The 22,593-nt window shown below is 40.3% G+C and overlaps 1 protein-coding gene across 1 annotated transcript in view; it reads right to left on the bottom strand.

The window, feature by feature from the left end:
* The window catches only part of sema5a (sema domain, seven thrombospondin repeats (type 1 and type 1-like), transmembrane domain (TM) and short cytoplasmic domain, (semaphorin) 5A), a 120,388-nt gene extending 98,473 nt beyond the window's left edge, over positions 1 to 21,915 (bottom strand). The window contains exon 1 of the mRNA XM_030123771.1: positions 21,411 to 21,915. The gene's annotated coding sequence lies outside the window, so the exon portion shown is untranslated. The remainder of the gene's footprint in view (positions 1 to 21,410) is intronic.
* Positions 21,916 to 22,593: the final 678 nt, after the last annotated feature.

Here is a 22,593-nt window from a genome sequence, read left to right as displayed (position 1 = left end):
TGAAAGCTAAAAAACACAATGAATCTGAAACACATCACAGGCCATGCACCAAGGTGAAGTCTCTTTTTTTTTTTTAACCAGCCCTGATGACTTGCCTTACCACAACCATAGCTTTGGTCCGGTTAAATCTGGGACATACATCACACACATTTGAGTCCACAAACATGACGAGCCACAGAAACCCACACACACTCTGACTCTCTCCACTGTCTTGCTCATATACACCCAGCAATTTCATCGGAGTCCCACCCTAACTCCCTGGAGATTCCCAAATCCTGATGTTATTTTTACTCAACTCGCTTACCCTCTAGCACTCATGCTGATGCATTACCACGTGCCTGAATGTGGTCTATGTGTGTGTCTGCACAACACAATTCCAGACCAGGCAGCACTTGAAAACACATGCAATATGTGGCAGAAAAAGTGACATCATGACTGAAATGAGAGAATCATGTGAAAAGACCTTCAGTACCACTAGAAAGAATTACCAGAATGGCTTGCCCTATCTTGCAGTCTCCAAGGTTGCTGAAGGAAGTTCAGTATGACCTGTGACTTAAAACCATTACTGAAAGCATGGCAGGGTAACCTTCTGAATACAGAGCAGGGCTTATAAAACTGTTCATTTTGAAATTCAGGTCAAGGTAAGGCAGAGTCAGGACTTGTAGCCTACACGGCCGACTTCATAATTACAGAGTATTAATCATTTCTGGGGTTGGTTGCTTTCTTCTCCAGTTTTGACACGGGTATGAAAATAGATCCACTGAGTAATCGTTTCACTTTTAGCCTCTTGTTTTAGAATCTCAGACTTCTTATTTTTTAGTTGTTTTGGAAAAATCCAATCCAATCCACCTTATTTGTATAGCACATTTAAACAACACAAATGTTTCCAAAATGCTTTACATAGTACTCTACTTTCCAGACTATTGGCCGCACCTGACTATAAGCCGCACCCACCCCGTCTCCAACGTCCCACCATCGATTCACCAATGCCAAGCTTACGTGCAGCAGCTCTATTTCCTTCTTCGTCAGCTGATCAATCGTTAACCCAGAAAACATAAATTAGCTGTATCATTTTAGAGCCACGGGTTCACAGTGTGTGGAAAAAAGTAGCAGCTTAAAGACCAGAAAGTACGGTAATTGTAAAAACAATAGAAGAAAATACACTAAAAACAATAAAAAAGTACATGAAACTACAACAATGCTATAAATAAAACAATAAAACCAAAGAGTTAAAAGTAATAAAATAAATTAAAGACAAAGAGGACCACACTCATGCAGTTAAAAGCCAGAGAATAAAAATGGGTCTTAAGATGAGACTTAAAACACTCCACTGTGGGGGCTGTTTGGACGTGAAAAAAAAAAAAAAAATTAAAAAAACTAAAAAACAAAAAACCCCCAAAAAACTATCACCTTTATCAAGAGCCTACTGAGAGCTCACACTCCACCTTTTAGTGCCAATTAGCATTATCTTCAAAAGACCTAAATCTTTTGAATCTGTCTACAGAGAAGCTGCTGTCTTTAAAATTCAGTGTCAACTTATGAAAAATCCTGGGTCACTGATCAGCTGTTGAGACAGTGGCTCTGACACACAGCCTAGACCCTCAGGCTACTGTCTGAGCTGTTCTCAGTGTCAAGAAAGCGCTCTTCACAGGGAGCAAGTTGTCACAACAACCTTGCTGTGCCAGAGTGGCTTAAATCTCAGAGAAGAAACTGAGAGTTTGTCACTGCTCTCCCAAAACTACAGCTCGCTGAGAGTTGATATTTCCATATCAACCCCAGCAAGGTACTACAAAGTTACCTCTCTGACAAGGAGTCAAGTGTCAGTTTATAACCAGCCCCTTTAAAGTTTCACCGTACTTTTTCAATGAGGATGTTGATGATTTTAAGTGAACAGCTAATATTCAAGATTAACACAAACCCCCAAACCCTGTATTGATTTACAAGCATAAGATCAGTCTTTTTGCTATGAGATTAAAAAAAAAAAAAAATCCTCATGTGAATAGAATTTTCTGTTATTTTCTGAACATTTAAGTGCTGGGGCGGTGCACTGGCATCAAAGATTTCTTCTACTTCAAGCGAAGCCTTTGTTCTTTGTGCAGAGAAGTAACAGGCCAATTCACATGAGAGAAGTGGTGTCATCTAATGACTGATCAAGGCAGCAGTGCAAAGATGGCCACTGCACTTCAAGTCTTCAAGTGACATAATTCACACATGCCAAAAATAAAAACATTAAATTCATGCATTTATATAGGCACATGCACATCCACCTGGGACTACAGTGATAAGGGACATAAAGCCCAGCACTGTGAGTTGGTGACATTTTAAAGCTTTAATTACATGCTTGGCTAACGGGTAGCTGACTGTCTCACTGGGTGCAAAATTACACTATCACTGTCTACAGCTGTGCATAGGTCCAAAACTGATGTGCTGTTCACACACCTGCCTTCCATACCTCTGAGGTGAAAAAGTAAAGACAGCAGTCAGTCTCTGCCATTGCCAAAGGTAACTACTAACTACAGGGCCAACTCATTGTTCTGTAGCTCCAAAAGGGCACAAACTGGCCTCACTGAAGAATGAAATTCTACTTTGATGCTAACCAGACACTAAATGAAAAGAAAATTACAGTTATCCATGGGTGAATTCCTCTCATTCAGCTGAGATTCAGAGACCAGTGACTGCAGACTTTTTTTTTTTTTTGGTTCTACCCAGACTCTGCAGTTTTGAATCATCCAATTACTAATATCATAATCAATCATATCAGCTTTAGTGATGACAGAATATGACTGGAGGAATGATGGATGAAATCTCTAACAGAATTCCACTGCAGGGGAGGTTGATCGTTTGGTTTTTCCTTCTTGTAAACATGGAGAGCTTTTAAATCAGTGCACATCCTCTAAAACTTACTCAAGCACTGCAATTCAGCACACTCTTGAAAAATTGCGAGTTAACTTCTTTTCGTTGTATAACATTTTATATGTGTACTCTGTTGCATTTCAGAGTGAAATATCACTTACTCTTCTGTCATTGAATGCTTCACAAAGTAAGAGTTTACTCGCTAAATATATTATGACCTAATGACAGATTGTTGGATTTATGTGGTGCCAGGCTGTGACTGTTGAAAAAAAAAATGCAATTTACTTTACTTGGTGCTCAGGTTTTCAAATCATTGGTAAAACCTTGTAGTTCCATAGAAGGACACATTTATTTTTCTTTCTTTGAGCAAAACCAGGCAGATCTGTTTTTCATGTTTTCTGTTGGTAAAATATCATATCAGCAGCGCATACATTATGAAGTAATTAGAATCACTTTTTGATCTCACTATAACACACTGCGCCTTTTATTTGTTCAACATTCCAAGCCTAATCTGCATGATAACATGAAGAGCTAAAGAAATGTTTTTCATCATAGTTATCCCTCCTTAAACTGGTTCTTCACTGACAAAAGTCCCATTGGTCAAACCCAAAGGGAGAGGGGCAGGGAAAAGCGTACCATAATCAATCTTCCCACATGTTTTTTGCAATCAACACATTCAAGATAACAAGCCTAACAGGCTGCCAACTCCTACAGCACAGTAATTATATGGCTGAAAAACAACAACAACCACTTCTTTCACAAATAACGCATAAGCACATATAGTTCAACACATATAAAGAACCTACAGATGGGGAGGGAGTGTTAAGGAAGCTGCCTGAAGATGAGTCGTCTTACTGTATCTGAAGAAATGTGGCAAGAGGGATAGTAAATTAGCTCTTGGCTCCACTGGAACCAATTAATTACTGTGGCGCGTGCACAAACGTGTGTCTGTGTGTGTCTGTTGAATGCCCAGTCTTTGTAATTTGTCCCGTTAACATAAAAAAAGCACAATAGCAGAAAGTTATAACATTAATGAGAGGGAGAGATGGCTTTGGTTAACAGCAGCTGTTTTAACACAGAGAGGATGTGGCAGCAGTGGTCTGTGCATGTGTGTGTATGTGTGCATGTGTCTGTGCATATATGGATGTGTGTGTGTGTATATGTGCATGTATCTGTGCATATGTGCATTTGTGTGTGAGTGTGTGCATGTGTCTACGTTTGTGTCTGTGCATATATGCATGTGCGTGAGAGTCTGTGCATGTATGTGTGTATGTGTGCGTATGTGTGTGTGTGTGTGTGTGTGTGTGTGTGTGTGTGTGTGTGTGTGTGTGTGCGAGTGTGTGCCTGCCTGAGTCTCAATCTCCCTGAACACATCTCCCAAAGGTAAACTAGAACAACAGTGGAGCAGAGTCTGAGACAGCGCCCGCAGGCACCTGATGTGATCGTGTCTCTGCTAGACCAAGCAAACAGATGTAGGCCTACAGTGTCTCCTCTTCCTCCTACTCCTCCTCTTCCTCATCTCACTCCTATTGTGTCTCCTTCTCTCTCTCTTTCTTTCTTTTGCCTGTTGTCAGGGGTCTGTGGGATTGTGTTGCACAAAGATCTGAATGGACCAGCCCACTCTGACAGTTAGCCTCTTCAAAAGTAGACGCTTGAGACTTGCAGCCAGTTCCAGACTAACCTGCACACCTTAGCCCAAGGCAACTTGTGTCTTGGAATCTATTAAGGCCATGTAAAGCAAAAAAACCCTTCTGCCTAACTATGAAGTGTACTACTTCAGTAATACATCTTCTACCTCCTCTTGACGGGTTAGGGCTAGAGGACCAGGGCCTGAGGGTAAAGGCTTTAATTGGGCATTTGATACTCAGTTTGAGTCCAGAAGAAGACTTTATTAGTTGCTAGTGCAGTTACGAAGCAAAGCACTTTGAATATATTGTTTGTGCTTTCAAATGGACATTACTTGCATAAACGTACTGTTCACATAGTAAAAGTAAATGACTTATTTCAACACTGGATGACTAGACTGTTATGTTAACAATAAATCTAAATGTAACCAGCTTTAAGTGCAGAGTTAGAGGAAGTTTGAAGTCTGTCCACAGGGGTTCGACATGTTTGTTCAGGTGGCCCTCAACACACAATCAGTTCCACACACACATAACCAAAGTGGCGTCCAAACTTGTTCAACCAAAAACATTTTTCAGGTTTACTGAAGATGAAAAAGTGAAATAAACATATTCACTGTAAATATTTTAATTTTACTGGTGTTTCCTTTAGAGACCGCATTTGAATAATGTCAGAAGCTCTTGAGGTCATAGGATGCACATATTTAAAAAGGATAGTTAATAAGCTTATTTACATCCTCTGAAGATGGGAGTGAGTAAATCAAATGATTTGTGCTGTGTCTTTGAAATTCAACAAATTAAAGAGGCTAACTTTTAACATCAGGGCTCAGTGATTAGGATTCTGCTGGGAGGCGGTAATTGCATTTCCTTCTGTGTGATCCTGTGTATTTTCCCCACGAGAGATGCGAGGCTGTTTTTAAAAAAAAAAAAAAAAAAAAAAAAAAAAAAAGCACAACAACTTTCACATCTCATCGCTTCTGTGGGTCTAGGAATACTCTCTGTGGGGTAAACTGTGAAAGCCTGACAGAGTAGGGCCAGCAATCGCAAATAAATACAGCACATGGAAAAAGGTCCATCATTATTTCGCTGCATCGTGAGTTTTTCTCAAGATGTTGCGAAAATGGCAATCATAAACATATTATATTCTGTATGACAACCCCTCTGTATCGCAAATGATTTCAACTCTATTATTTTTTTGTTCACAATCCCTTGTTAACATTAATAAAGTTCTTCAGTGCAGTATCTGATTTTATTTGGATTGTACTGGTATAAACAGCGAAAAAAAAAAAAAAAAGGTGTGACTGTAGAATGCCTATGACCGCACCACATACAACATCATTATCTTGCCCACATCAACAGATGACATTATCTACATGCTTAGGTTCAAAAGCTTAATGACCAGGTTGTCCTTCACAGTGTGCTCATTAACCACTGTGACAAAGCCCTTCATGCAGGTAGATTTCCTCTCTAAATGCCACCTGGAAGGTCATAAGAGGAAGTAAATTAGGGCACTAGTTGACAGGAGTGCCAAGAAGGAAACAATGGTTAAATAAGGCTTTTGTGCTCATTTAAAGATGTGTACATGGAAATGTAGAAAAAAAAAAAATCAGCATATGTTATTTCAACTAACCTTGAACCTCATGAAATCACTTTAAAAATCTAATTCATAGTCTCCTTTTGTATAATGTACACAGAATTCATAGTTTTTTGATAACATGACAAATATTCCATCATGGAAAGGGCTCATTGCATTTGAGTAGCTGCCACACTTTGTAGACAAGGACAGGAGGGGAACATCAAACTTCTGAGGGAAATAGAAAACTGAGGCTCAAGCAGATTTTCTCCGGGTGTCATTATTGATGCTGATCCCTGAGCGTGTCACGCTACACTCTTACTAATCAGGTCTCACTATAATGTTTCCACACTGTCTCTTTCTCTGATCAATGACACTCTGCCCTCCTTAAAAAGCATGAAACTTCAGACAGAAAGCACAAACTGCTCATTTAATCCACTCCACTGGTGTCCTGCTTAATCATCAACATGCTGCATTAGATAGACAGGAGCAGGTGGAAAGCAGAGTAGGTGAGGATTAAAACACAGGTGTTCAGACCACACAGTGGGATCTAAACACAGAAATTATTCTTTTGTCGGTCTCTGCAGATGCACTATTCCAACACACAAGGTGCAATTTGTTGGGGGGTGGGGGGGTTTGGAGATTTTTACGTCCCTACTTCTGCTGAATGAATTTCATCCTCGTCGGGGGGGGGGGGGGGGGGGGGGGGCACTGTCAAAGATTTAAAACCACTTGAAATAACAAGCAGGTTGTGACTGACTTTTCTTACACCTATAGCCTACATTGGTGGCACTAACTTTCAAGAGAACTGAACTGTCGGCAGTCTCGGAATTTGTGAACATCCCCCTGCACATAAATACATTGTATACCTTAGCTATCTCTCTCTATATATATCAGTGTCTCTCTCTGTGTCTGTCTCTCTCTCTCTTAAATGTCACTTATTATGCGTGAGGTACACACAGCAGGCTGCAAGGATGTATATCTGCAGGCGTCAATGTATGCGGAAAAAATTATTAGACCATGAAAAGTCATCAAAAATAATGGTTATGCAATCAAGTACTAACTCCTGTGTGTATCATGGGACTAAAACAGACAGAAAAGAAAACATGGAATGCCTAAAAGCACTGTTTTTGGCAGTACAATGCCATAGCTATTGACGTTAGAACTTAAAGATAGGGTAGGAGATCCTGGAAAAACAGTTCGAGCAAGCTATATTTTGAAAATACACAATTCATAAGTCCAAACCACTTTCTTCAGACTTCCCCCGAAACCACACCTCCAGAGTACCAGATTGTACTCCAGAGGGGGGAGGGGGGAGGGACAAATGGCAGCTGAGTTTGATAGACACGTCACCATTCAATCATTTCGATGGGTCGGTTAAAATGATTGGATGGTGTTTTTTCAGTCCTGTCCATTCCACAGGTGACTAAAAAGGAAAACATCTCCTACCCCACCTTTAAGTGATTTTGGTTATTATCAAGAAAACCATAGAAAATGGCTAGATATCAGCTCTTAAATTAAACTCTTATGAGCTATTTTTGTTGTTATCATTATATTTATCCAAACAAATGTACCTTTAGTTGTACCAGGCATTAAAATGAACAAGAAATTGAAGAAAACAAGGGGTGGTCTAATAATTTTTTTCATGACTGTACATGTTCAACCGCATGTTCAACAAGTCCGACATCAGAGCAAACTGTTGACTTCATCTAATTCGCTAAATTATTTTGATATGATGTGAAATCTTAATCGATTAAGCTTTATGTTACGTTTTACAGACTGACTGTGTTGCCCGTTTGCCATAAATCCTCTACCATGTTGGCGTGATCGGCCCTTATCCATGGTCCTGAAACTTAATTAGGCCATCTTCCACATCGCAGGTGTGGCTGTCGCAGAAAATTCAATGTTTCATGTATTTTTAATTTCCATTAAAGATGAATTTTCAGCTGTTTGACATGTAATAGGGCCTACCGTTAACTTAAAAAAAAAAAAGCCAGTTGATTGCTTGTTTTTTAGTGATTAAAACAACAAAAAAAAAACATCCCCCTTTCTGTTTTTTTGACAAATCGCACCCTCCCAACACATATCGTGTTTTTTGAATACCATCTTCAGATGTGGATCTCTTTTGACAGTATCCTGATTACATAAAACACGCAAAAACATTATATTAATCATTTACTAGTATTGCAACAGATCCAACAGAAACATGACAGCGATGAATATATTTGGAGAATTCAAAGGAAAGAACAATGTGCCGCCTACCTATGTTATGAAATATTAAATCACAATAATTCATGGACTGAGGCTGATGTTACGAAGTGTTGTGCGGTTCCTTGCTCCATTGTACAACAACAGCTTGCATACAAATACACAGCCTTCAACACAACAATGCACTTTTCAGCTCATGTCATAACGCCCCTGTAGCAACATCACAGCTTTTTAAGGCTCCACATAACAAACATTTGCGAAGACATACCCAGCCAGATATCTAATTGCAAGTCTAAGGGGTATATAGTCATTGTGCCCCCAAAACACTGATAACACAAAACAAGTTTCCTCTAATTGACCTGCATGAGCATGTAACAAGTAGAAATCTCTTTGATAATGTGTCATCACTTCCCTCGGAAAAACTGAGAGAGCGACAGGGATTAGAGGCAACAAAGAGAATGCACACTCTGCCTATCTTTGAACCACACAAATTCTGAAACGTGCGCATGTTTAGTCGCAAATACTATCTGTCGAGACAAAACACATATCAAACAGACTTATAAAGCTGTAAATTGCCATGTATCATCCATGCAATGTATGTTTAACACTTTTTTTTTTCTTGGGTTAAAGTTAGAATTATCTAATACTCCTCTTCTTTCTTGCAAGGAGGTGAGTCGATGGTCTATAATTGTTATAAGAATGTATGTGTCAGCAGTACATGCCGTAAAGTGGTACAAGAAGAGCAGGTGTGTATGTGTTAACGCACCGAGCAGCTTCAGGCTTCTTGTTGGTGTTTAATGAGTTTGGGGGGGAAACTCCAAGGTTACGGGGATAAAAGTGAGAAGCTGTAGTGTCTATTTGGACCGGTATTAACTCTCGGAGACTTCATAGCTGCAGGCTTCTCTACTAACTTGATTAGGCAGGTACGGGCCAGGTGCTTTGTGGTCTCTCCCTCTAATGTTCTCCACTGGAAGGAAATAAAGGTTTGCACAAGGACAAGTTGACAAGAACGAACTCTAACACATTTGTACGCAGAAGGGCAAACACACACTTGCATCTTTTCTTTTTATACATCTTTCTTGCTTTCTTTCATGCCACAGCTCCTCTCAAAACGCCACCTGGGAGCAAACACAACACTTTCTAATAAGCAGCAGCAGCAGCAGCTACGTCAACTTCCCAGAGAAATGAAGACGCAAACCGGCGTGGCATGTGTCTATAGCTATGACAAGTCTAATTCAGGCTCACGGCTAAATATACTGTACGATGCTGCCCCTGTGAACTATGCAGTTTCATGACGCTTTGATGGCTTAACATCAAAGCTGAATATCATCACTTTTAACTCCGATACATTAATTCACTTTCTATGTTTAGGTTCTACCGCTTATTGCTCTAGAGATGAAGAAAGAGGAAATGTTAAATTGCCATCATAATGCATATTCATCCAGTGCACGCTCATTATATTACAACACCTAGGAATCTAACGCCATGCCAACCTCTGCAAAATTTGCTCGACTAACCTAAATTTCCCAGAAATAATGCAAAGTATTAATTTGAAAGTGCCTTCCTTTGTCATTATGATAACAATTACAGGTTATGGTCTTGGTTAATACCCCTTCAGCTCACTAAATCCCCAGGAGTCAGCCTCAGGGAAACGGGGCGTATTTAATGTGAGGTCTCTAGTGTTGCCGATGCACCAGCCCTGGGGTACAGCTGGGCTTGATTGTAGACCAAAAACAGATGTTCCTGCTTGAATATATGTGTTTTTTGTGTGCAGGGATGGCTTTCTAACCACCCTAAAGCATGTGTGTGCAGCGTATGTGTGCACAGCTGTCTACCTGACCCAAATGTATCTATTACTGCTGAAATGCCTTTTTGTCAGTGTGTGTGTATGTATCTGCCCCACTTGTATCACTTTAGATTCACTTGCATCTTCCTCTGACTGTGAGTTTGCATCTGTGCCTACTTGTGTATTTTAACACTTTTACTTGTATCCTGCACAACTGTTTATTCGAGCATGTTTATTAATATTTAAATGCTGCTTCTGCAGTCTGTGGACATGATGTGTGAGTACTATTTTTTGTGTGTGTGTGTGTGTGTGTGTGTGTGTGTGTGTGTGTGTGTGTGTGTGTGTGTGTGTGTGTGAAAATTGTGCCAAAATTCCACTTCTAAGCCTGAAAATGTGTGTGTGGGTGAATTTGACTCTTTATAGGGTTTGGATAGGACAAATAGTACTTTTAAAATGTAATTTATTTTATTTTAATTTCATTTTTGTGACAATTTTCTTATTTAATTCATCATATTGACACTATTTTTTAATATGTGAGATCGTTCCTTCATTTTAATTCATCTGGATTTAACAAAATCCTCTGTGTAATGTCAACATGAGTGGAAGATTAGCACCGACTTAAAAGTATTTAACCTGAATCTGATTATTTCTGATTAGTCTCATATTAACTTGTAGGTTACCACTTTCTGTTTGTTCCTATAAGTCTAATTAATATTATTTTGGGGGTGAAATACTGACAGACAGCCTTAACAGTCTTATGTTCCTGTAGCAATGCAAACATGTCCTATACAAATATCACTCTGTAGAGATCCAAATGTGAATTATCCCATGGTTGCACTGAATGGCTCAAATGTGTGCAGTCAGTTGATGTCAAACAAATTTAAGGGTGCACATGCATGACGAAGTCTTATAAGTGTACTATGATTTATGCTGCAGCTGAACACTTTTGAGAGTTTGTCTGAATGCGTCTATATATTATTTTTGCTCAAGTAACCACATGTACAAGCATGGTGTGTATGTAGTTATGTGCACATGCGAGTCTGCCAATGCATTTTTGAAGGCGGCTTCGGCAGACTGAAACTAGACAGAGTAATGGCTTTCAGACTCACGTTGACCTGCTCTTCAAAATGTAAAAAGAGAAGCAAAAGACTAGAGAGGAGTAGGCGAGAAAGTCGTTTAGGGTCACCAGAGGTAAATTACTGGAGAGAGGTTGGTAATAATGAGAGGAACAGAGGAACAAAAGGTAGAGAAGATGTAGGAAAGGATGAAGAGTAGAGGTTGGATGAGATTAAATTAGGGGAGCATGGCGGACAGGAGAAGGATAGAGGAGGGTGGAAGGAAAAGGAGACGGGTTTAAAAAAGGTTACACAGGAACAAAAGCAGCTGTGAGCATGGAAGAGAATGGAGAGGATTAATAGTAGATGAGAATAAATGGAAAGAAAGGAAGGACTGAAGAGTTTTGAGACACTTCACAGGAATAGAAGGATTGGAAAGCGCAGCCTTGCAAGGAAAAGTGCCTGGGATCTCCATAAATAACAATTCCTCACATTGCCTCAGCCGAGTGTGTGTGTGTGTGTGTGTGTGTCATGTCGAGGAAAGAGGTCCCACAGAGGTAATTGAATCAGGACAAGAAAACAACAGGGGGGCACATTCAGGGTGAGGTGGTCAGGCACAGCTGGAAAAGCAACAGTTGCCCCTTTTAAACTAAAGGGAAAGGAAACACCAGGGAAACAGTGGTATTCAGAGTATCTGGGTTTGTGGTGTCCAGAGAGCTGACTCTACATGGCCTTTCACAGGAGCCACAGCTCCAGGTACAACACAGTGGAGGTCTGTTTACCATCCACTTCTCCAATTCAACACCCCCTTCACTTTTTTTTACACACATGAAAAAAAAAAAAAAAAAAAGATCACTCTAAGCAAATATACCCTGCTGCTTTTATCGTCTAGAATACAAAGCCAAAATAGGGTGAGAAGGATCTTTAAGTGCTCTGTTTGCAATGTGTTTCTATCAAATCTCGTCAAGTAAACTACAGCTATTGTAAAGGGGAAATTGCCTGTAAAAACTTCCTTATGCTACCACATGCGTTATTCCCTTTAAAACGCAGCAATCTAGAAGTGAAGGTTCATTCAGGGAGCAGCGTGTAAATAAACATAACACTAGGTGTAAATGAGCTTAACAGGAAAAAAGTGGTGCGGTAGATGTCGATACAGCTGGCTGAGACTGTTAATGTCTGCACTTTTTCTATTAGCCGGGACCCCCTGGGTGGCACACACAATTATGTTATTCTTCTGGGGCTGTGAGTGTGGGTGTCTGCATTGTGAGACTGTGTCTGGAGGTGATAAAACAGCAGAAAGCACATAAATAATGACTTAATGATCCCCCTCCACCCTTAGCTATAATGATGACGATGAAGTTTTCCGACCTGGGGTAACGGTGGGGGCTGCTGGGATAATCCACATGTGGCCGCCAGGTGTGCTTAACCTCATATTTGTAATGCTACCTCCCAACTCGCCATGACTATGTCCACTTTTACATTGTTTATCATATGTTCGCTCCTACCATTCACATACATCCGTCTGTAAATTTTTGCTTTTCCTGCACAAGCAATCACCCTGTTTCAACTAGAAATGCAAAACCCAGCACACACAAATCTTTCTTCTCCCAGGAGGATGATAAAGCTAGGTTATTTTTGAGTAACTGCATTAATCATCCCTGTCAGTTTACAGTTTTGTGTTTATGGAAAGTATGTGTGTGTATGTGTGGACAGAGTTAAAGAAAAATAGGAAAACAGGTCATATTGAGTGACAGAATGTAAGGAACCAGACACAGAATTTAGTACGTGGCCAAATTCTGGTCCTACCACTAAAGCAGAAATTACAGCATAATTTTTTCAACTGTTTCTTTAGGTGTGTGCTGCTACCACTGCGTTACAACAATAACTGTAAATCATATGATTGTACCCTGCAATTAACATCCTTAACCTCCTTCACTATAATCATTCTCCGTACCCAAATGTGGTGATTCAGATTATTTGTGCTTATGTTTGTGCTTGCAAGTGAATGATCCTTTTAGAAATATTTTTTTCTGCTTCTGCTTGAGGCACGTCTAGTTATTTTGACAACAACTAACTGGCTTTTACTTTCACTACACCTTCTGAAAAGCATATTTTCAGCTCAATTTTACGGTGTGAATTTTAACATCACAGATACAAAATGTGAGAGAGGAGAAAATGTTGCCTGCAAGCTACAAAGAAACAATGAAGAGTCTCAAATTCTAAAGCAATTAAAGGTATCTATGAACTGTCAATTACTAGCAATTACTTTCCTGAGCTAAAATTGATGAACCTTGGACATCTTTGGGGTGTAGAAATCTCTATGCGCATGCAAGTGTGCACTTAGGCAATAACTGCAAATTATGACTGTTTCTCTCTCCCATCATCTTTGACGGGGCCAACAAGGAATACATCTGGAATGAGGGTGTGTTAATTATGATGTATGGGGCCCAGGGGTGAGTGCGGGAGGCTGTGCGGGTGTGGAGCTCTGCTTATGACAATGACATGTTACAGTAGGCCTCGTTGTGTGCAGAAACCTGCCATTGCCTGTGGGTGTCAGGCTGAAAAACTTCCAGGAAGCAGAAACTGCTGTTGTTTCATGCCTATTAACACACAACAGTGCCCATAAAACAGATCTTGGGGGCTGTTAGTGTCCTTGAGTAAGTTACTACTTCCCTCCAAGTTTTAGCTGACCCTGCACTCTGACCTTCACCTATCAAACATAGAGAGAGCCAAAAGATTATTTCCCTCTGGGGAAGAATAAAGTATTGTATTAACATTATGGTTTTCAGTACAGAGTGAGCAAGAGAGAAAGAAAGGCTTGGAGCAGTAATGGGGTTGAAGGACAGAAAAAAAATCTGCCCTTTAGTCTAAAAACAACATTTGCAGATGTCCAGCTGCAAAATTCAGGTTTTGGTAACACCGGCAGACACTTTAAAAAAGAAGAAAAAGCTGAACAAACCTTATTCAGACAATTACCTCCTGAACATCAGCTGCTTGATAGGCTCCAGCAACACTTTCCTCTTGCATTATGAGATACAACTCTTTTTGTGCGTTTTTCTAAAGTCAATAAAAAGACGTTGACCCTGCAGGAAAGAATCCCCTTTTGCCCTTAACTGCAGCTGGGATGGGAGTACTTTTCTACCCAGAAAGCCTTAGGGGAACAGCATAGAGCACAAAATAGACCACAATGCTACAGGGCCCTGCTTCAGAAGGGCAGAGGTCTATTTTTAATAACAACAAGAACACAGCAACAAAGTGTTGTGGTAGGGCAAGTCTAGAGGAAATTTATCCTCTGCGTAGGAGTTCCTCCCTCACTGTGTCAGTCTTGTGAGTTCTGCAACAGAAAGAGTGGAAAGATTTCCTGTAACTAAATCCATTTTATCCTCAATTTATAACAATTTGACTGAGTTGATATCAGCTTATCCTAGTCACAGAAAGTCAGACAATTGTCTTTTTCTCTTTCAGGTTGTTTTTGTCAAGATTTACAGTGAGTTCTGAAGCATTCGTGCTCCTCTATTATCTGAAAGGCAGCAGAGATATCCGGGTATGGGTTAGGGTCAGGTCTGGTCAAGCTAGGGTCAACCTATAAGAGAAGACCCAACTGTGAGAAAGAGAAACTGGAGCCTTTTACTTTCAGTCACTGTAAGTCACCCTGATGACCTTCTGGACCTCTGACACATGCATTAGAGTTCAGAGCAGCATGTGAAATAAACAGCACAGCTATTATTACTCTATATTTGTACACAGAGATATATTTCAGTGCTTTAATTCATTCCACGTAGCAGATTTATTTGTTGATATCATCTTTCTGTCTGACCACATCTGTCTCTCTTTCCCTATCTCTTTCCTCTGTTAAATCTCAGCTAAGGTATGATACTGCATGCTTAAATGCTTGTGTCTTCTGTTTAGACAATAACAAACAATAGCACAGTATACCACCGTAAGGTTTGTGTACACTGGGATGTGTGTTTTAAGGCACTGTATTTATATTCAAGAATGTGTAAGTATTTGTGCTGGTAAACCTTCTATTCTCTATGCCTATAACAACATGTTATGCAAGACTGAGGGGGGAAAAACACAGCTCATCCCAGAGAATCTTTCAACGATCCACTTCATTCCCAGCAGGGCAGCATGGCAGAAGTAGCTCAGGCAGAGAGTCAGCACAACTCTTGAACGCAACTCACTTCTCCAGGGAATTTTGTAACACAATAGAACCAGAACAGGAGAATAGAAACATTCTCTTGTTTCATGGACAGCATAATGAGACCACTGTATTAGCCAACCAACACTGTCTTTGGAAAAAAAAGGACACTCTTGGCAATACCTCTAGAATTACTCTATTGTCTTTTGTAGCAACTGATATCCTTATCACTGAAGCTCAGCACCTGGCTAGACTTTTAATAGACCTAATGTTCCATAACAAAATATCCCCTGGAACCAGTTTTGCACAATAGCGCTAAACTTCAAATGACCACATCCTCTCACGCAAAGGGGTTAAAAATATCTCCATCTACAGTACATGCGTATCCAAAAATTAGGTGCTCACCGATGGCAGAAAGCCAAAGCAGGCAGGTTCCAGAATTTCAGACTGAGGGCTCATTCTTTCAGATGGTTGATTTAAGAAAGAATGAACTGTTATTCAGAAGCAATAATAAGCGGTTTGTTATTTGCTGCTGGTGGTTAAGATCAGACCACACATCCTCCTTGTGGTTTCACCTTCAACTGAGGCAGCATTGTGTTTCTGTCTGGGTAGACTATGGTACATGTTCTACACAGACAAGTAAAGGACGTGACTCATGGCAGTCTCGTGTCTGGAGTGTAGCGCTTATAAGCCTGTATGATGGACCAGGTACCACCACAGGCCTGTGTTTGCTTTGTTTTCTTTCATCTTCAACCACTTTTCCCTCTGAATCCCTCCCATACTTTTTTCCATCTTTCTTCTATTTCTTTCTATTTGTTTTTGTCCTCTCCTCCTTTCCGAGTTCTATCATTGACACATGAAGAAGAAGAAAGAGACATTTGTGATCTGATCAGACTGAAACTCCTCCATGTATATTTAACATTTCTCTCAAACCTGCATGTCTACTCATCAATCCTTGCATCACACCCTCCATCTCCATACAAATTATCTTCCCTTTTTTCCGTTGTCCCTTTATTTCCATTGAAAAACTCCCCTCTTTGTCTGAGAAACTAAAATGCTTATCTTTTCACCTCAGTCCACACTGTCCAATCTCCCTTTTTTCTTTGTATCCCCTCTTTAATCTCCCTCTGCATTGCTCTTCTGTTCTCCTTTTCCCCGTGTGGCCGAACTACAAGTACTGGGTTCCTTTATCTTTTAGATGTTATCCTAAACTTTCATATAAGGTCGGATAAAAAGAATATACCAAACTCTGTAATTTCAATCTGCAGAGGGAAGTATCCCAATGCATCTTCTTGCAATTCGAATATTTTTTTTTTGAGAATATTGCTCTCATTAGCCCTCTGTAATGATTTCAAAGTAGAGATAAATGTTTTCATTTGCTCAAGATTAAAGGATTTTCTGTATTTATATCCTCGCACTGATCAAATTACGGCTTCTCTAGCAGTTTGCAGCTCTGCGATAGATGAAGCTAAGATAGTTCTAAACACATCACATCAAAAGAGCTTCTTATCGTATAATGATATGCTCTATAAAGATAAGACACAACAAGGCATGTCCCGTGAGGTGTTAGAAACTCAAATCTACGAAAGTCTTTGGCTACATTACCTCCTCATGCTGATATGTACATGTGTGTGTGTATATGTATATATATATATATATATATATATATTATATTTTTATATATATACACATACAAGTGCAAGACAAATTTATATGCATCATAAAGCACAAAGCCAAGCGCCTTCCTTAATAGGTGCAGGTTGCTAATTTAGATGTGACTATACATAGCAAACAGCGTCAAAGTCTCACAGGAGGCAGTCCAGTTTTACTCTCACCTCAGAGGTACAAGCTGCAGCCTGAAAGAGGAAGCTCCTATAAAAGAGAAATATACGAGTAGCGCGCTGCTATCAAATGATCCTCTCATTCATGCTTCAAAGTCATTCATCTTCCCCAGAAATACATCTGGGTGACAGCCCAGAGAGGAAAAAGTGTGTGTGTCTTTGTGTGTTTGTGTCTCTCTGTGTGTTTGGTGACAACTCATGACTCATTTCACCCTTCAAATGGCCCTGTGGCACTAGATCAGTCAATAAACAAAGACCAGCAAAGCTTCTTCATTCTTTCTTCCTCGATCTCTCACTTTAAATTCTCTTTTCACCTCTTTCCCTTGACTCATTACACCTCATCACCCACTCTCTGTTGCTTTCCACCTCACCATCCTACTCTCCTCCCCTCAATTGCAGTCTCACCAGACCTGATTTAAGTGCAGAAGAAAAGTACAACAGGCTCCAAACTTCACTAAGTTTACAATAATCGTCTCTCCTGTTGTCACAGAACTTTGGCTCCATCTCTGTTTAACCTTTCACACATCTTCTTGGCTTGATCCTCAGTGAAAAAGAGGCTTTGGGGATTATTTAATCGTGACCCAAATAGAGTTTTCCTCTCTTTCCTGTAGTAGCATCATGGTTAAGAGATCCCTCTGCTATTTGAGTGGGGTTTGGGTTTGTACTATAGAGGGACAGAGCTAATGGAGTGTAACAGCGCTGGAGAGCGAACATTGGTTTAGCACTGCTAATTCCCTTTGACGTGTGGACATGAAACTGGAAGTTTTACTCAAACCACAGACATTCATTCTCAGATCCGAGCAGCAGCAGAAATAACAGCGCATCCAGGATCACATAACGCTCGGCTGCGCTTCCTTACTGCACTGTGAACTCAGATACTTTTCTACACCTGCCACTGTGCTGTTTCTGCTGTTTAGCATGTAGTGTGAAATTACCCCAGCTTCCACTGCCTGTTTTACATGGATCAGTCCCATCACAGAACTGGTGTGTGTGTGTGTGTGTGTGTATGTGTGTGTGTGTTGTCTGCACACTTTTTAATCACTTTATTTTCAACCCTTTTCACATATCAGACTTGAACGTGTGAGTTTGAACAGTATTTGCACTTAACTCAGAATGTACAGACAAAAAAAAAAAAAATCACATTGTGCATTTTAAAACAATCCTTACAATCAAGGCAGTTTTTTATGCAACAAACCTTCATGAACTCATCCTAGTGGAAAAAAAACTCTATATGTTTGGCAACACCATGGCCATCATGCAGAAAATAGATAACATACACTATGCAGCTGCACTTTGCACAAAACTTGACACTTTCCTTCCAATCCCTATGGCAACTGTCGCAACACTTTTGGCCTTTAATGACATGGGGTGGATTATAAACTTTATTTCGCCAAAATTTTCAATTCTTCTGTGATGGACAAGCAGTCAAATCTACCGCAGGGAACCATGGAGTAGCCATAGCAACATTACACCATCTCACTAAGTAACCGGAGAGAACACAAAAAACTATGCGCTTACACCCAGACAACTTTCACCACTGTGGAAGGAGAGGTCAGCAGAGCATCTGAATACACTGACTGCAACACAAATATAAATATTTGGAATCATTGTCTTGATATTTGGAGGAATTCACTGGGGTTATTATAGTTGTAAAATCAAGAAGAGATGAGAGGAACAAGGGAAGGGTGAGATAATGGCAAAGTGGTTGTGATGTATAAATAGCCTGTGGTAATGAGAGGACAAAGCACGGTGGGGAAGAACAGCAAACCACTTCAACTATTGTTTGAGTCACTGGCATAAGAGTAATAAATCACCCTGGAAGGAAACTTTGTACAATTGGGTTTCCATAGAATTCACAGCCAATAACCCCAGATCTTTTGTGAGGTGATGTGTACAGGGACCAGCGATCCCAAAGCCCCATCTTGCTTGTGTCTGATAAATAAGTACCTAAAGGGCCTTAAAGAGCACCGAGGGGCCAGAGGGTAATGGCTGTTTAGTTTACACGTGCATGATAATGCCTTTTGCTTTCACTCCCAGCAGGGCTCGACCCCCGGGGGATGCGGCATCACAAAGGTCGACAACAATGTGCTTGTCACTCAATCCGTTTCCATAGCGACCACACAGCCTGCTGAGGCCACCAGGGTCATTTTCATCATGGAATTCTCCTGGCTGGGACTAATTGCTGTGTTTGTGCTGGTGTTCTGTGTCAGTGCTCGGGCAAATTCCCAACACAGCGCAAATATCAATCACGCTAATCATATGCTGTTCTTCGCAGGCGCTGGAATGTGTGGCTGCTTTCCATACTATGGACTCATCTGTGTCTGCTGCTCATCTCTGTTATGACTTTGGCAAGAGTTTAAGTGTTAATGTTGTTTTCTCTCCATGTGGTGTTTCTCTCGCAGTCTAAGCAATATAAACTGGCACCTTTTGCCAAAAGGCATCATGTCACATAATTTCTTTGTTCAGCACTTTCAAAGTGTATTTCTCTCTCTCTCTCTCTCTCTCTCTCTCTCGCTAGTTCTGTGTTTATTTTTCATTTCTTTGTGTCTTTTGTCCTAAGGGATTTTAGCATCCAATGTCTAATAAAGGCCTTGTTGCTGTGAGTCTAAAATAATTCCACCATCTGGGTGAGGGTCATTTTTTTTGCTATTGGTAAGCACACTGACAGGATAGATGAGCTACAGCATCCACATGGGTCTAAAGCCATAAGAACAGAGGATGCTGACTGTGTTTATCAGAATCACAGCTTTCCCAACAGTCCCAACAGCTAGCACAACCAAAACAATCACAGTCTGATATGCATACCAATGAAAAGGACGGGGACAGTCAGTGAATGTGCATGGATGTGTGTTTCTAAAAAGGTTCACCTTAGGCATGGAAAAAACAAAGGTAGAATCAGTGACTCAGTTAACAATTATGTCCGGTTAATCAAGCACTAATCAGCGTGACCAGGGCTGGAGATTAGCATTCAACCGAACCTGCTGCACGGTTAGTAAGAGCAGAAACCAAGGACAGAGCCTTGGGGTAATTGAGGAACTGTGAATTTATGCAACACCTGAACTAGATACATTACTTGCTTCACATCAGCAATGGCATTTTCACCAAAAACACAGATATAACTTCATGACTACATATTTTCCAGTACTACTATTGTACATTTTCCTTTTATGTATGTTAACCCAGAACATCCAACATCCGCAGGAAGGCCTCGCAAGGTTTAATATTGAATTTGCTGAAAGCAGGAAAAGTTCAAATGAAGCTCTTATTGTACGAATAAAAGAACTTTTTGATAGTTTTACAAAACCAAAGGCAGAGACCTTCATGGATTCTGCACAGGCTGCGCAATTATGTGAAAATCCCAAAGTCTGAGGTGTACAGCTGAAAGTCTGAAAACCTCAACAAAGAGACGTGCAGAATTAAATGAAAGTAGCACATCCTGTTACTGTCACTAGATATAAAATGCAGGTATTATGTTGTACAAAATGTGCATGTCTGCGAATGGGTCATGAATTCTGTTCATATTCTGTTGGGCATTCATGACATAATTTCACCTCAACGATAACACAAAAAATTGAATGCAGCAGCAAGGACATGTTAAAGCACACACATAATAATGATGCAGCTTAGGTCAGATAAAAAAATCAGTGATGTCAAAACTGGGAAACTGGGAAAATTAACCACAAAAAAAAAGCATCTCAACATAATTAACCTGAAGGCATGAGTGTGAATATATACAAGTCTATCCAGACCACATCTGAGACCGGTGCACTGGTCTCCTGAATCCTTCTTCCTCTTTTTTTTTTTTTTTTTAATGTTTAATATTCTACCAATCCAGATAATAATTATAAAAATGTGCATGTACTTTGTCTATAAAACACATTAGGAATGCACTGAAGACCAGATTATAATCAAAAGTCATTAAATAAAGAAAATATAATGTTTTTAGTAGATGCAAAGGATCCACAGACACCAGTGAAAGGCTGCACTCTGCCAGCACCACCAAGTGGTCAGACATCGAAAAGCACAATTAAAAACTTCTACAACTGAATACTTTGGATATGGTATTTTACATTTATGACTTTGTGTTTGGTTGCAGCCAATTTTTTTTTTAACACATTCATATTGTTTTGTATATTTTAGCCTATAATAACAGGCTAAATAACAACAACAACAACAAAAAATATCCATATGACAAGCGCTGAAAGTCTTGCTGTTCTGATTTTGACACGAAAATAACAATGCGTAAAGGATAAGGATGAATTAAAAAGCAGAATATTATGGCACACCTGAACAGAGAAATCCAGTGCGCTATTGTTTATAAAATGCCTTACCAAGTGAGGTGTCCAACTCCCGTTCATCTAGTAAAGAGCGAAGCTGCGTATCTTGTCCCGGTGAGAAGAGTGGTAAGGAAAAACAAAAAATAAAGAGGAACCGGAGACGGAATATCCTCCCTTCTGCTGTGCTCTAGTCACAACTCAACCTCAGTAAAACTCCGTGTCTCTGCACAGATTCCTCTGCGCTCTCGTCCCTCCGGAGCCCTATGTTCTATTTGTGCCCCACGGAGAAGCGCTCTGTGCCGGTGGCTCCACGGCGCACGGTTTGTAATCGGACACCGCACTGTCGCGCTGCGCCACGAACAATATACCCCCCCCCCCCTCTGAGGAAGACGCGGGTGCGAAAAAGCAGCGTCACTGGAGGGAAAAAAACAAACAAACAAACAAACAAAAAAAAAACTTTCCTTCAACTAAAACTGTCAGTGCTCATGCAACAAAAGCCACGAGGAATGGAGGTGCGTGATGTGTCCTGAGCTGTTCTCAGTCACAGCTGCTGCGCATCGCACGAGGAGGGTTTTGTTGGCCGAGGAGTGCGCCCCCACTTTGCGCGTCCACTCCACCAGCGAGAAGAGACGTGGCAGCGGCGCACAGATGTCCTGCAGGTGGACGAGAGGGACGTAACCCACTAAACCACTATAGAGCTACAAACAGGGTGTCTGGGATTTTTTTTCTTCTATTTTGATTTTTTTTTTTTTTTTTTATTCTAATGTAATATGGCGCTTGATTTATTTGCACCAGATAATTGCTATTTTGCAGTTCCATGTGCGTCAGAAATCAAAGTCAGCCATTAAAAACAAAAATAAACTATCAAAGAAAAAAAATCCTATGAGAATACTGCATTACCAGTCAAAAGTTTGGACTTATTTTCATGACTATTTACATTGTAGATTGTCACTGAAGGCATCAAAACTATGAATGAACACACATGGAATTATGTAGATAAAAAAAAAGTGACATAACCCAAAGCATGTTTTATATTTTAGATTCTTCAGAAAAGCCACATTTTGCTTTAATTATCGCTTTGCACATTCTTGGCATTCTCTCGATGAACTTCATATGAGATAGTCACCTGAAATGTTTTCCAACAGTCTTGAAGGAGTTCCCAGTGATGTTGAGCACTTGTTGGTCATCTGTGGTCCATCTCTTGTCATTTAAATGAGAAGAGTCCAAACTTTTGACT

This window comes from Sphaeramia orbicularis, chromosome 20 (genome assembly GCF_902148855.1).
Source record: "Sphaeramia orbicularis chromosome 20, fSphaOr1.1, whole genome shotgun sequence".
NCBI lineage: Eukaryota > Metazoa > Chordata > Actinopteri > Kurtiformes > Apogonidae > Sphaeramia > Sphaeramia orbicularis.
Note: the sequence above shows the minus strand (reverse complement) of the source record. Positions and strands in the feature narration are given on the sequence as shown.